The 15548-nt window shown below is 38.8% G+C and overlaps 1 protein-coding gene across 1 annotated transcript in view; it reads left to right on the top strand.

Moving 5' to 3' along the window:
- Positions 1-15548, top strand: part of asic2 (acid-sensing (proton-gated) ion channel 2) — a 308022-nt gene that overhangs the window by 183958 nt on the left and 108516 nt on the right. The window lies entirely within an intron of this gene.

Here is a 15548-nt window from a genome sequence, read left to right as displayed (position 1 = left end):
TAATGTAGGTAACCTTCAACAAAACTCATTACTCCTTTGCCCTGTGCCAACATGTCTGACCTTTACAATTCATACCCAATCTACTGTATGTCTAAGAGTGCAAGCAACATAGGAGGAACAACATAGGAAAAAGGCTGGCGGGGCATACACAGGAAAATGTAATTACACTGAAAAAACATGTTATGTATTCTAACACATCTCTCACAGCACCTACTTTTTGTTTGTCGATTCACGGATGTGATACTCAAGTGTTATCCTCAGTTTTGCGTGCTGTTTATCTGCTGATTGTTCTGTCTTCTCTCTGAGGGGATAATGACCAGTGTTTTTCACTGCCACTCATCCAAAAATCACACATCAGAATTGTTTTTTTCTGGTACTTTGCATATTTGTCTGTCTTCTTGTGACTGTTCAGTTTAAGTCCTTGTCTTGTGAGTCAAAGCATGGTCTTGTTGCTGAAAGACTTTTCAATGCTGAGGGATTTTGATAACAGTGATGAGTAAGGCAACACAGGAAAATACAGTGTGAATTCTAGTGTGTAAAAATACTTTATCCATTGATCAATGTGATAATGGTTGCAACCATTGCTAGCAGTATTAAGACTATCATCCAAAATTAGAATTTTCAATCCATCCTTCTGCTATCATGACAAGTCAAGTCAACTCTGTTTAAGGCAGTTGTTTGATATCCAATGTTCTTGAAGCCTAATGTTTAAGCTCCTGATGTGACACGGGCATGGTGAACTACAGTCGGTGTAGTTGGTTGAACTGTAACAAGCTGCTTTTCTTGCCTCCTGCAACAGGACTCTTTAAACTGAATGGAGTGTGTGGAGAAAGCTCTTCAGCGCATAGGTTTGCAAGGTGCCTTCACTGTCAGAATAAAAAAGAGACTGCTTTGGCCCTACATGGAGTGCCACATTTTTCTTTCAGGTTTACTCCCTTTTTTCTCAATTGGGTGAAGATAGAAAGTGTTCTGCTGAGCAGTCCGGAACTTGAAAGACCTATTGATGTGTCTGTTGGTGTAAAGGACAGGTTCTAGTCGAGGGTAGTTTTATATCACACTCTCTGCTTAGGTCAGAGTAGCCTTCGGCTAATGTACTATGGTCATAAGCTACTTACTGAAATGAAAATTGCAGAGTATCCTATGACTTGCCCTTACCTGGTTTGCCTCCTTGATCAGCTCCAATGGCTGTTAAAGAGAGCATCCAGATCCGCTTGGGCACTGGTATTTGCCTGTGTGCCTGTAATTGGTTGGATATCCAAATCAAAGTCTTTAGGGATGGCAGTAGTGTAACGAATTACTAATGAAATTCCAGTAATAATATTACAGTTACCCACACAAAAAACAACTCGTTACTACCTTACTGTTGTTGTTATTACCCCACTTCAGATTTAAAATGCAACAATTCCCAGATTAATTTTGTTGCGCACCTCAGACAAGCAGGAAGGTAGCGAGCTTCTTGGTTGCCAGATATGTGATTTTCCCGCGGATTTGGGCTTCTTTTTAGGTGCTGCCAAAGTAGTGTTTTTTTTGGCCATTGGGCTTGTTTTGTCATTTGTTGTCACACATACCTGGCAGCCCTGGCTAGCTTGAAAGATGGAAGCATACATGTTTACATTCAGCCGCTGGAAATATTCCCATTACTTAAGTTTTGTCGACAGGAAAGATGACAAGAACATCGTTGTCAGATGTAAATTGTGTCCCAGTACTATACTGCAAAAAACAGGACTCAGAAATCCCTTTGTGCTCAATACTCTCTCTAATCCTTCAAGAAAATTCTTGAAGATGTCTGAATGTTGTCATTTTGAGTCTACAAATGCTTTCAGACTAGATATGAACCAAGCTATATTTCTCTTATTTTCAGACCAACTTTTGATCGCATGGTCTTGGTCCTTGTGTTGGGGAAGTTTCAAACCTATAACGCTGGTTCATATTCAATTTGAGAATTTCAGACCAAAAGAGAAAGAGGTTGAAATGGTTGAACTGTAAGTTGTGTTCATCTGGAAACAATAGTTCTTTGAATTTTGCACAGATAATCATGCACTGATCATCTGGACTTGAAGTAGAACAGCTGTCCAAAATGGTGGAGCTGTTGAACAGATTTTTGGTCTGCCTTCTGTTTAGGATCAGTTTGCATTTGCTACCCTTGCATCACTGGCCTGTTTTACTGTGTCTACACTCAATACATACAGTGCTGCAATACATATATTACATCCTCATTTTCCTTTTTTAGAGGGAAATCTGTAGGATGCAGAGAAGAAGGGAGCTTTAGAAAGAGTTAACATTTGACTTCAAACACATCCACTGTTCAAACTGAAGTGTTGCTAAAACTTGTGACACAGAGAGCAGCAACACCTTATTTCAACTCCCTCTCACACAAATTGGACGGAACACTTGTTGGGAGAAATGTCATATCCTAGGGGTTTCAAAACAATGGGTTTTCTGTACAGAGACTGGTGATAAAGTAAGGCTACCTGTAGTGGTCATGGTGCTTCTTTTTTTTTGGTTGGACTTGTATTTTTAACCATTTGTGGTTTCAACAAATGTGACAATAAATGGTATCCCTATGTCTTAGAATTTGTCAACTCATGGTCATTCTTCCATTTGTGGCATGAAATCTATATTCTTCTTTACAAGCTAATTATCCTGCACTTTAAAAGGTTCCTATTTTCTTCATGACATTTGCCTGGAATGGAAACAGTTAACCTGTTCTAGAACTTGGCACAGTTCACTAGTGGCACTAAAATGGCGGTCTGTCTGTCCAATCCAAGGAAGCCTTGAAAAACGACTATAAAGGCATCATGTATGATCCTACAAATGAAAAGACATGATGCCCGGCTTTCAAGATGCTGATTGGAAATCTGTTCCAGTCAGCTCAAGCCAGAAGAATAACTTGAACTCATCTTTTATTCATGGAAGCACTTACAGCGCTGTTCTGCTGCAATCTTTGTCCTGCACCCCGCTAAAAGCTGATTCCCAGAAGGGTCAACATTTCCTCAGGGGAACAGCTGGACTCCCAATGAATGACTTGCACACTTTTTCCTCCTTGTCTCATAATGTTCTTTTCTTCCCTCTCCCCTCAGAAGCACCCACTCATGATGGGTGTGAGGATATTTAATGGTGTGTACTTAAGCTGCAGCCCGTCCCAGAGATTAGGAAGCTGCAATGTTCTTCTTTTGTAGTGAGGATAAACAGAAATATGTTCTCCCGGGATATTTCAGTTAAACACACTTACATTTATATCCCAACCATGGAAGCTTGGTTTTGGGGAGGAGTTATAGTTTTGGTTATAACTGGGGCTTGCAAGAGTATTAATGATTTTCATGCCTGTCTTATTTTACCATCAGGCCATCGTAACTAATTTATTAATTTCTAAATAAATTTCCAGAATAAGATCAAAGCTGAGGCTTGCTTTGGGCAGTACGTTTGATGGTGTTGACAGTAGACAGCATGAATTCCCAACTCCAGCAACACTGTTTGTTTCTCTGTGGCAATGTTGTGCTGATTTGAAAGTAATAGCTTCTTAAGAAAGGAAATATTTCATTGCTCAAAATTGAAACTTATACAGAAAATGTACAGGACTGGACTGAAGTAAAAAATATTCCAACTGGTATTAGCATGAGTCATTTGGAGCTCAAACCCCCTATTTATATTGGATAAATACTAATTTGAAAAAAAACAACAAGTTTGAGTCAATGTTTCATGCTAATCCTTTATTATTTAAAGTTAAAACGTCAAGTATCTAGCTCTATGGCTTGATTTTTTTTCTTCTTTTCTTTACCTTACTGTTATTTTTAGGTCATGAACGACAAACAAACAGTTGAAATCTGCAGTTTAAATAAACACAAGAAACTTGTGCCCTAATAAAAAAGGAAGAGCACTGTGAGAAACCCCCTCCCATACACACACAGTGTGACATCATCCCAATGCACAAACTGCAACATGGCTCTCAGGGACCACCACAACCCAAACAGCATTACCAACTTCAACAGACCTAGACTCCAGGTATTGACCATGCTGATACTATCTACCCTAACACGTGTGGCCCCTAATGGCCTCCACAACTCATCTGTGAACATACAGTAAGATGGGCAACAAAAGCCATGACATCATCGGGGTTATCAAGTGGCCACCTCCCTTTAACAGTGTTTCATTAAGACACCAAGGAAAGACTCGGCAGTTAACCTCCATGCTAGATCTCAGCCACCATAAAAATCAGAACTTTGAAATTTCTAAAACATTTTTAGGGGAAACAAACTTTTTCACATATGGATAGGATATAATACGATGGTACAAACAAATACAATTATATAATATGAGATGCAACTAATAGCAATAATTATTATTTTGTAGACAGGGGAGATTTGGTGATTACATGTCAAATCAGTCAAAAATACCCAGTTAAATATAGTGAGAGTGCAAAATGAGAGAGGAAATGAAATGTCACACTGGTTATTTCTTGTCAAATGTCTTCAATTCTTTCTCCATTGTGAAATAATATACGCTTGAACAGGTGTCCTGCCTCTGTCTGCCATTATTCGACAAGAATGCTTAATTTCCCCATTATCTTTGTCTGTGCAGTTTTCCTTAGTTGATACAGCTGTTGCTCTAAATGTAGACTGCTGCAGCTGGAAGTGTGAATTGCAAAAAGGATGAACTTTGGATTCAAATGAATTCATCAAATGGCCAAATGACTTTGGCATATTTCATCACTCCGAGTCTCATAATTCCCACATCATTAAAATTGTATCAATAATGAAGAACTCAATGTTTAATGATCCCTTTGCATATCCAGAAATGTATTAAATTCTCATCTGACCAAAATTAAGACTGTTCACTGACATTTAACCTTCCATTTGGAAATGTCAGACACTTCAGCGCAATCTACACTGTTCCCTTTTATTATATGTCTGAAAGGAGGGTTAAAGATCCTTACAAAACGTGTTATATCTGTGGCCTTAAAACTACATACTGAGTAGGAATTAAAGCCAAGGAATAATTGCAGAAGAATCTCGCTGATAGCATTCAAACGGCCTTCTGTGTTTCCTTCTCCTGCCTCTCCTCAGCACCCTCGCCTGGGCTTCATCTGCGTCTGCTTGCTGTGTCTGTTGTATCCTCTGACTAAACTAAGTGTCTTTATTATGCAGCATAAAGTGAATAGAGCCAACGCTGAGACTCTTATTAAGCTGTGTGTCAGTCAGAGGTAGGTGGGAAAAGTGAACATTGCTTCTGCTGCTCAAGTGAGATAAACACATATTTCATGCAAAGCCCCATTGTTGCAACAGTTCTTACTTGTCCACTGTTTAAACATAATGTGTACACATAATGTAATGATTCTGTTTTATATGTCATTCTAACGGCCATTTGTGTGTTTAACTCAATATAAACTGTTTTTTTTTGCTCTGCACAGGCGTGAGCACGGTGTTCTTGAAGGTTATACACAGCACATCTGACTAATGGCCCAGCTCTCTGTACATGCTCATGCTAATCACTTCTCTGATTGATTGTGCTGCTACCAAGCACTAATAGCATCATTAGCTGGAACTGTTGTGGCAGTCTCGGCTCCGAGTTTTCTATTCCCCTGTCGTGACTTTCTTCATTCCTTCCTTTTATAATTTAGAGCGTACAGCGGGACAGGTTCATTTTGGATTTGATTGCCTTTGATTCTCGGTGAAGACAAAGTAAAATGTAAATCATAGAAGAGGGAAAGTTTCTCATCCGTCCCACTGTCGCCACAGCCGTGCATGTCTGTCCAGCTGGAGCTGCTGTTACCTTGGAAACCTTGGGACTACAAGCTTTTATTAAGAGAAATGACAACAAAAACATGCCAAACGTACCTGCAGGAAGAGCTCTAGGCATCGTTAGAGAGATGGTGACACATTAGCACCTGGATGGTGATTGCGTTTAACAGCACAAAAAATAATAATTCAGGAATCTATGGTTAGAAGTGCATCAGTGTGATTGCAGCGTCCTCTGATGTAGTAAACATGTGCTTGTTTACTAAACACACATGCTATGTCTTTCTTTTCAGTTAAGGCATGGGCGTAGGACCAATTTGGACGTCATTGAAATTCCATGTCATGTTTTCGCTGCCACTGGGATGAATCCATGCAGTTTGATCAAATATTCCCTGTAGTTTGTCGTGTCAGTCAGAGAGCAATAACACACAGAGCACCGACCTTGTGCGTATCGTCACCACGAGTGTGGCATTTATCTGAATGTTGGTAATAAGTACAACTGATGCTAAGCTAGCTAACATCAGCAAAATAGTGGAGCGATGAGGAGAGGGGCTAGAAGACTAACGTTGGTAGACTGCTCTGTGTTTTGGCTAACAATCTAGTGGTCCTTGACATCTTTCCTGCCCCTGAAACATGGATACAAAAAAATATTTTTAAAGATGAGGCAAGTAGGTTAGAATCAGTGTTAACAGCAGAGTCTCTTGTAACAGGAGGTCCCAGATTTGGATGCAGGAAAGAGTGAATCTATCCGTGGCAGTCTGCAGTATAGAGTGATATCCCGCATGAGCAGTCAACCATCCAAGCCCACAGATTTCGACACGCTGCCCCTTACCAACTGCTAAAGTTGTACTACAAGAATTAAGCTCATAAGTACTGAGTCACAGTCCAACACGCACAAGAAGCTTTGCACATGTTGGGAGTTCTGATTCTTCTTCAAGCCCACATGCTCATGGATCCACTTAGTCGCACAGGAAAAGAAATAAGCAATGAAGGAAAGAGTTGTTCTTTGTCGTTTTGTTGTCATGTATGGCTCCCCAACTGTGTTTTTAGTTGTCAATTTACGTAATTAATGAACATTATTTACACAAGCATAATGGTATCCTTCCTGTGATAATTATGATAATTTACATGCCCTGGTTTCACCAGCAGTTATATGATGTTGTTCAAAATACCAGAGTGGAAGAAAACTGCATAAAAGGCCTTGTATCCATTATTTCACCAGCAATGTATTGTTTAGTCTGTAATAACTGGAAAATAGTGATTCAATTTCTCTAAATCTATTAGCAACATCTTGAACTTGGTTCTTGAATTGTTGCCCAGGTATGAGATCGTTTTCAAGGTCATTTACCAAAATGTCATATGTGTCAACGACTTCATTAACTTATATTTTACAGTTTGTGTTTCATTGATTTGCTTTCTAGCTTTCTCTTAATGGCAGGATGAACCGGCTGTGTTTATCCAGATGACTCCCGCCTTGACTTTCAGGGTTTAAGCAACAGCTGAGTTAAAACGGTGAAAATCTCTTTGACATAATTGGTTGATGAACAAGTTGAAGGATGACAGAATGAATATTGATATATAGTCCCGGTAAACGGTACACATAAGGAACTATCATCAGCTCAGTTAGTAGTTTGGTTTGTTTAATTTTCTCCTAGTTCATTAGAATTCAAAACAACGTAATCCTCCAATCGTTTAAAAATCTGACTTTTTGGGGAATTATTTAAACATGAAAATCAATATTTAAGTCGCATATGAATCAATGATAAAGCTGAAAGCATATTGATTTTGCACAAATGTTGCTATTAAACCACTTTTACTTCATATTACCCAGCGAGCATTACACTTCCAAGGCTATTCCCTCGTTTTTTTTGATAAATTCAAATAATCTTCAACTCCCTGTAATTCATGAAACACATCATTGCATTTTTTACCTACCTGCTCATACACTGAACCAAAACGACTATTCCTAAAACAGTTCAACAATATTAGATCTGGTGTTGAAATGTCTCTGTGCTCTGTGCACTGTATGAAATGTATGTGCTCCGAGGGGAGCTGGAAAAGGGCAGGATGGTGTCTGCAGAGTGCAGATGGGATGCTGCCAAATTGTCAGAGAGTGTTTAGGTGGCGTCAGCTTGAGGAAGTTATTTGTTTAACCAGAGCAGATGTTTTAATCAGTGTGATGGGAAAGCAGCTTAATAAACAACATACAAATGAATTGGTTATCAGAACAAAGCCGTTCTTGTGTATGCACTCTGATTCATTCAGACTTACAAATACCCATTTTGCCTTCATTTATTCAGTATATTCATATACATTTTTAAGTAACTTACCTCCTCTTTAGCTTACTCAGTTCTATCTTTGCTGATCTGATACTACAGGATTTCAAGTCATGACTATAAAACATGTTAAAATTTGAAAAATCTAAACTCAGGGGACTCAAGTCAGTCAGTAAGGTTAGGATTTAGTCCCTAAAATCCTGAAAGTACAGCGTCATTCTGACAGATAATACGTCCTTGCCAAACTACAGTTGATAAAACCTACTTGATGGTCAGTATAGGGAACGAGACCATAAATGTGCCTATTCTTCTCAACTTAACTGCCATCTTCATGCCATATTACTGGATAGATTGCAAAACAGAGTTGGTATTTCTGGTACATCTTCAAACTTGTTTGATACATATTTCGTGATGTATCATATCAATGTTTAGCCGATGATAGTTAAAAGTATTTTCAATCTGCAAAACCAATTACCTAAATCAAGTGTCCTCTTTTATCCACAATCCAAGAATCAATGTCAAATTTCCCAATCAGAATCCCAAGAAACCTGAAAATAACTTGGCCACTGCAGTTTTTCAATTTCACCTTTAATTCTAATTTAACATGAAATTCATGGAAATTAGCTTTAGGACATGTTTTAGGTCAAGTGTAATTATGGCCATACTGTATATTGATATATTGGGAAAAAAAATGTGAAAAAAACATCAATTAGGGAAGTTGATAAAGCATGTTTTAAGATTTGTCAAGGTTTAAGAATACAAGTTTGAAAATGAAAAACTAAACATTCTGGTGTGGAGTAAGAAGAAAAATCGTATTCAGGCCTCCCCAGGCTACGTTCATCAATGCCTGAGGCGAGTTCCTCGCTGCTCCCGGCATAGCACCAAGTAATCTCTGACCAAGCTGCCAGGAAACAAGTAGAAGGAAGGAAGAGGAATGCATTGAATAGAAAAGAAAAAATCTCTGGTGCTGTTGCATTGAGCCGTCCCATCTACTCTGAGATGAAAAAAGAAGTAGATTGTATCAAATTATTTTTCACTCAAACTATAAAATTGCAGCTTTTTCTATTCGGTATATTTTAAACGTTCAAAGTGATAAAAATCTTTTTGCAAATGAAAATGTCAAACTTTACCTTCCCTCAAGTTTAAAAAAAAAGAGTGATATACAGTATGTGTGCTAACATTCTGTTAAATGTTGCAGGGGGAGTTAATTAAGACAAAAGAAATGATGCTGCAGCAGCTGATGTATACCGATGACTGTTTCCATAGTTAATCCTCCTGTCCATATTTCTCAGCATCACTGAGCCAACTCTAATTTAACAGTGCTGTTGTTTTTTTCTTGTTGTCAGGGATACCATGTGGATGTTCTTTGCATAATAATTAAGAAAAGACATGTCAATAAGCTCTGCAAGCTCTGGGTACCCTCGATCCAGAAGAGCTGCAGTCGATGCACTTTCACCTCCATTGACTGGGCTAAAAATTAAGTGAGTGTATTTTTCATTAGTCCAAATGAGCTGCTAATCGTCAATTATTTTGCTCCAATTGCTCAGGGGAAAGGCACAACTGTATGGCTTGTAAGACAACAGAAAGTGGTGTTTATCAAAGTTTTTTTCCCTTTTTTTAACTTCTTTTCTCCATATATAGAAATCAAAGTATGCTTTTTTCAACTACCAACAGCCCTTCTCTGACTCTTCTTACGTCAGTGATGGATATCATTCCCTTCCTGCCTGAAGCTGAATTACAGCTCAGATGAGCCTCCCCATCACAGTTAAATGTTCCATTTTACCTTCAGAGGTCCCTTTTGTAATTTTCTTCAAGTGCTGTCAACTCCTGCCTGGGCAGAACTGACAGCGCTGCCTTCTACAGACTGAACTCCACTGTGTTCCTTCTTGTGCTGTGTTTGAGTATCAAAAACTTCATGCTACAATCGAAAGGACTTTGCAGGTGAGTACAAAAGGGCAGCTTTTGTAATAGTTTCTTTGTAAAAGCATTCCTTTTCTGTGGAAAGGTCTTTTTCTCCATTTTATGAGCCACAGTGGCTCAAAACAGAGAGAGAGATGACTGAAAATGTGAATTCCCTGCAGTCAGTGAACAGCAAAGTAATTGTTTAGTTCAGTCTTTAAAACAAAAAATAAAAGACTAACAGCCTGTCCTAACAGCAGCGCGACATGAGCGAGCATCAGCAACAAAATCTACACGGCACTGACACTCGCTCTTCTCACTCAACAGAGCTTGTTAGCTTGTTGTAATCCATATCTGGTCTTTAAATGTTGTGCTTTGACTTGTGTCAACAACACCGGAGAAAACGTTTTTTCAGCTCACTGCAGGCCGTTTATTGACGAGCCTCTTTGTTGTGATTTGAGTCAACATCTCCTAAATACAAAGCGCACTTCAGTGTGTCCACCTTCAGTTCAAAAGCACCAGGTGTCATACTGTTTCCAAGGGGAAACTGAAATTCACAGAACAAAGCATTTTATGTTTAACGGATGCAGCGTGGACAGCCAGCGTGCGATCATGGGCGTCATATAATGCTCGCGTGCTGTTAGCACTGTGTAAGTAGAAAAGTTTAGTCTGTATGGGTTCCATTTTCTCATATTGAGTTCTACGATCATTCTTTCAAACAATAATTACTTCTCTTGATTTAAGTAATTCATTCACTTGGGCAATAAGAACATTTTATAATAGGTTGCACCTTTCCATTCTAGTGTCTTTTTTTCATGCTAACATGAAATACGATTATTATATTAAGAACACTGCTTCGTTCAAAAAAAAAAAAAAAAAAAGCAAGACAAACTACAGGCATTTTTTAACTTCAGCTTTAGGGAGCATTGAGCCTCTATCAGCCATTTGTTTTGGTTTGCTTGGGCGCAATTGATTCTGTTAAATATTCAGCACATAAATAAATACTGTTCAACATCATTCTGCTCTGTCTGCTTTGCATTTCAGCATTTTCTTGATAACTCCTCTCTGCTGTAGAGTTAATGTTCGCACCACAGCGACATGTAATCATCAGTGACAGCAACTCGGAGTCCTCCGATACCTCCATACAAAAGAAGCCTTTTCTAGATTTTTCTACGAACCCTGACAACTACCATTAGATGTAATGGCGATTAAATGAGCGCCTTTCTCAAGACCATCAATCTTGGGACTTAATCAGCGGCTACCCCCCTGGATTTATCCTTTCTATTCATTTAAAATCCAATAGGTTCAGGGTGGAGGCGGAAGGTGCAGCTACCTCCCAGTGTAAGACTTTGACAGGAGTTACTGCAGTCAGAATAGAAAACTCATAAAGCAGAGAAAAAGCCATTGATTGCTTTGCCTGCCATCACTGTCATTTTAAATCAAGCTGGGGTTGTGATGAATGGCGGCCGGCTGCAAGATGGCCGACACTGCTTCTATTCACCTCCCTCATCTTTCATCTTCTTGCATGTGTCAGGGCCTCACCTGTGCTTTCACAGACAAGGCCGACATGAAGCTTCTATCCTTATGACTCATGTCCAGCTGTCGCACTTCCTACCTGATGCCAGACTCTGGCTTTTTCCGGTACTGAGCCATTCTCCATCCCGATGTCCGTTGTCCAGAACATCCCAGGCCTCATTAACATGAAACCATAACTGTTAAATTGTGCTCCATATTTACAGGCCGCTCTCTATGAACAGTTTAATACTTTGTGTCCTTTGATCAGAGACAATGTAGCTGAATATAGCTGATGAAAGCAACAAGGAATATTTTATAGGAGGAACACATGCCAAGGCAGCATAGCCATTAGGTGCTGTGTAATTGTATCTGACGCTTGGGTTAGCTATATCCCTAATTAATCAGTGATTTCCCTTATGTTTTAGAATTGCAAATTGGATATGTTGAGCCTTTGAGCTGTTCTTTACACTGACTGCATTGCTGGACTGAGAAGCCCCCTTTATGGCTCCGAGCTAATTATTCAGCCCATGGATTCAGACTCTGGAAGGCTGCCTCTGACTCTTGCTGCAGGCTGTGTGTGTGTGTGTGTGTGTGTGTGTGTGTGTGTCTGTTTGTGTGCGTGTGTGTGTGTGTGTGTGCAAAATGTAGCGTAAAGTAGGTGTTAGAGAAAATAAGTCTGCAAGCATGTTTTTGACATTTCAATACTACATTCTTTTCTTTGTGTTCCGGCCGTTTATGCGTCATACGTGGATGTGTTTTACTCCTTCAACATTTTCACAGTCCTGTCCTCTTTTGTTATGCGTGCCTATAAATTGCCTGCATGCGAGCACATGCTGTTTCAAATCCCTAAATTATTTTGACAGTGTGAAAGGTTTCACAAGGTTCATGGGGGGGCTTTACTTGTATATCTGCTGAGTTAAAAAAAACTCTTCTCATCACATACTGGAAGATGAGCTCACAGGGAGTTGTTGAACAGTTCTAACAAAAGCACACAAAAAAACAACAATGTGTTATAATTGTCAAAATGATGTCTACCTTGTGCTCTTGGTTGATTTAGCTGCATATTGGATGTTCGCCTCATCCTGCGTTGTAACCGAACTGTTCTAAAATAAGTTTGTTAGCCTTGGTGACTTGTGTTATGCAACTGCAATTATTCTGTGATGTTGTGATAATGATGCAGAGCTATACTCAGGGTTTGAAATTATGTTTTCTTCTTTAGTCTACCTCTACCTGCAGAAAGTGAGAGCAACATTCCGGGAGTTCAATTAAAAAATGTAGAATTTAAAACACCCTCACACAGGGAGGAAAATTCTATGTAATTGGAAAAAAAGCCATGGTGAATGCTAATGAGTGAAACCTTGAATATTGTGGAAATATGAGTTGAGTGATCAAGAGCACTTACTCCGAGTTGACTGAAGCTTTCTCTATACTTGCATTGACTAAGCCTCTTAAAGCTGACCGTGCTGAGCTGTGTTTGCTGATTTCTTATTGCACCAATTATGAAGTAAAACTTTACCGTTTTTAGCAGTGAGATTGTTTTATCACATACAGTAGATCCAAACTGGAAATGATCCAAAGGATATTGTCCTTGCACTGACTACTTGAGGGTTGATGCTGTGGCGGTGTTTTATGTTTTTTATACAGAGTAACTGAGGACTCGCTGCAAGATTGAAAAACACTTCTGATTCAAGAGTAATGGAAAACATAATTGGAGGAATCGCATTCAGCATGGTACTGGCATTTATTATTTTGGTTGCTTTTTATCCTGTAATCTTTCTTTTCTTCTTTTTTTCATCTTGACTTTTAAGAACTGCAGTTTCTTAAACAAGGCATGTGTATAATGGATGTAACAAATGGGTTTAAATAGAGCTGAGGGATAAATTATTATGATTAAAGATAGTGGTAAGTTTTATTTTTAGAAAAATGAACTTTGCAGATGTTTTTACCCAATTCATAGCTTTCAGGTGCTTGACCAGCGCAAAGGCTTGGATGGCAATAAGAGGAAAGTAGCTACTACCATCGAGCACACTGTGAAGCTGCGTCACAGGCCTCTTAATTTTCCATTCCTATAAGACGACGTGTTTAAATCCCCTGAAAGCCACAGAAAAAAAACAGAGATGTTAAGATGGACTGCAAGTTTTGTGCACTCGTAACCCTAATACAGCACACGGGCCACTATTTCAAAATGGAAAAGTCCTTGCCAGGACTTCAATTTGATGATCTTTACATATTGAGTGTAGATTCCTTCCCTTTAAACTGATAACCAACAGATGTATGATAGATTTATGTATTTTGAATGTGGCAGTCAGTAATGCTGCAGTTTGGGAAGTGAAGGGCAAGAAATGTATCATCAACGCACAAGTGAGTGCGTTGATGATACATTTCTAACATAATATAATGTTATAATAATATAAGCTAACAATAATAAGCTAACATTAGCTAGCTAGCCAATGAGAGGCTAAAAGCTTGAGTTGAGGCGCGTTTACATAAGCCTCTTGACAAACCGTTATATCACGCTCGTCAATCAGGTCAGCCACGCGTCAAACCATCCATAACTCGTATTCTTCATTAACTCAAAACAGCTGAGCTATAACAAAAACTCACCCCACCTTACAGTGTGTGCTGATGAAGACAAAAACTAATCAAACTAAAATCGTTTTTTTTTTTTGTTGTTGTTTTTTTATGACAAGCACTAAACATGATAATTTCTCCTATAAAAACAGGCATTTTTGAATGGGGTGTGGATGTGAAGTCCGGGTCTCTTGGAGCCAGTCTCCAGTGGACACTTGAGGAACTGCAGGTTTTTGCACTTCTGCATTGGCTACAGTTTTAAACACCAGAGGTTGCCCCATGGTGGCAACAGATACTAACAACTGCTCCATAGCATAAAGATGTAGGAAACCTTTCTTGTCCACCTGGTGGCCGGTTCAGAAGTGTTTGACTTCAGGTGAAAGCTATGATTACTTACATCAGCCTATAACACAATGCAATTGATTTCAGCAACACATTTTTAGTCCGCAGCGTAATGTTAATACGAAAGCCATTAAACCACCATTTCAAACTGACTACTTTCATACTCTGAAGGTAATTTCAGCATCAGTAACTTAGTAAGAAAGAAACTAGCTTCTCTAAAGTGGTGAAGAACATTTTTAAGGTGGAACTGCTTTATTGAGTGTTTCTACTCATTTTAACCTCTGGCTCCTTTTGTTTTAGACAGTAACAGTCCTTTGGTGAATAAGTCTGTTCTAGATAAAAAAAAACCCTATGAATGATGATCAATGAAGCAATCGAACCTTAAAACTCAGCAAAAGTTATTTAGAGCAGCTCATTATGTGGCCCCTCTTGACGTCCTTTAGTGTGTTTGAACAATCACCAAAATAACCTAAAGATTTTGTGAGACAACTTTATTGACGAGGATCTGATTTCTTTGGACTTCTATTATTTTAATTTCCCCCAATTATCAAATCATCTTTAATATCAGACGTGATCAATCAAGAATAATTACCATGATCATATCTTTGGCAATATCATTCATCATTAACTCCAGTCAATTGTTGTTCTCCTTTCCAAAAGTTTAAACCAAATCAAAAAGGATTTCTTGAATTTAATTACAGAATCCTTATCTGTATCATGCAGGAAATTCTTACTTATTGGATGTCACATTTTTTCAGTGCATGGTCGCAAACTGTGTGATGGCAGTCAATGAATCATTTGTTTTTACACAAGGCTCCAGTCAAAGATGACTCTGACAAACAGGATTTATTCCAAGGTATATGAATCAATATACATCTGAAATTAAAAATAAGGAAACAACATTTTTATTAAACTTAGAAGAGCAGTGACCAGGTGCTTGATACATTTGTTTTAAAAGTTAATTCACAAAAATGTTGGTTTAAATGCTTGTCACCAACACCCACATAGATTCACAGACAGGGTACCAAAAACAAGTTTCAAAGATCCAATAGGCTGCTCAAAAATTCAGACCCTTGAGCTGAAAGTGAAGTGGAGAGTTTGCCATGTCTAGCTGTTCACGTCAGCTACACACAAACCTTCACACTGATACACACAGCAGTCTCTCATTGCACTGAAGCCGTTTGGCTCAGCATCAGCGGCAGACAAACAG

This window comes from Labrus mixtus, chromosome 20 (assembly GCF_963584025.1).
Source record: "Labrus mixtus chromosome 20, fLabMix1.1, whole genome shotgun sequence".
Taxonomy (NCBI): Eukaryota; Metazoa; Chordata; class Actinopteri; order Labriformes; family Labridae; genus Labrus; species Labrus mixtus.
The sequence above is the reverse complement of the archived record's forward strand: the minus strand, read 5'-3'. Positions and strand labels throughout refer to the sequence as shown.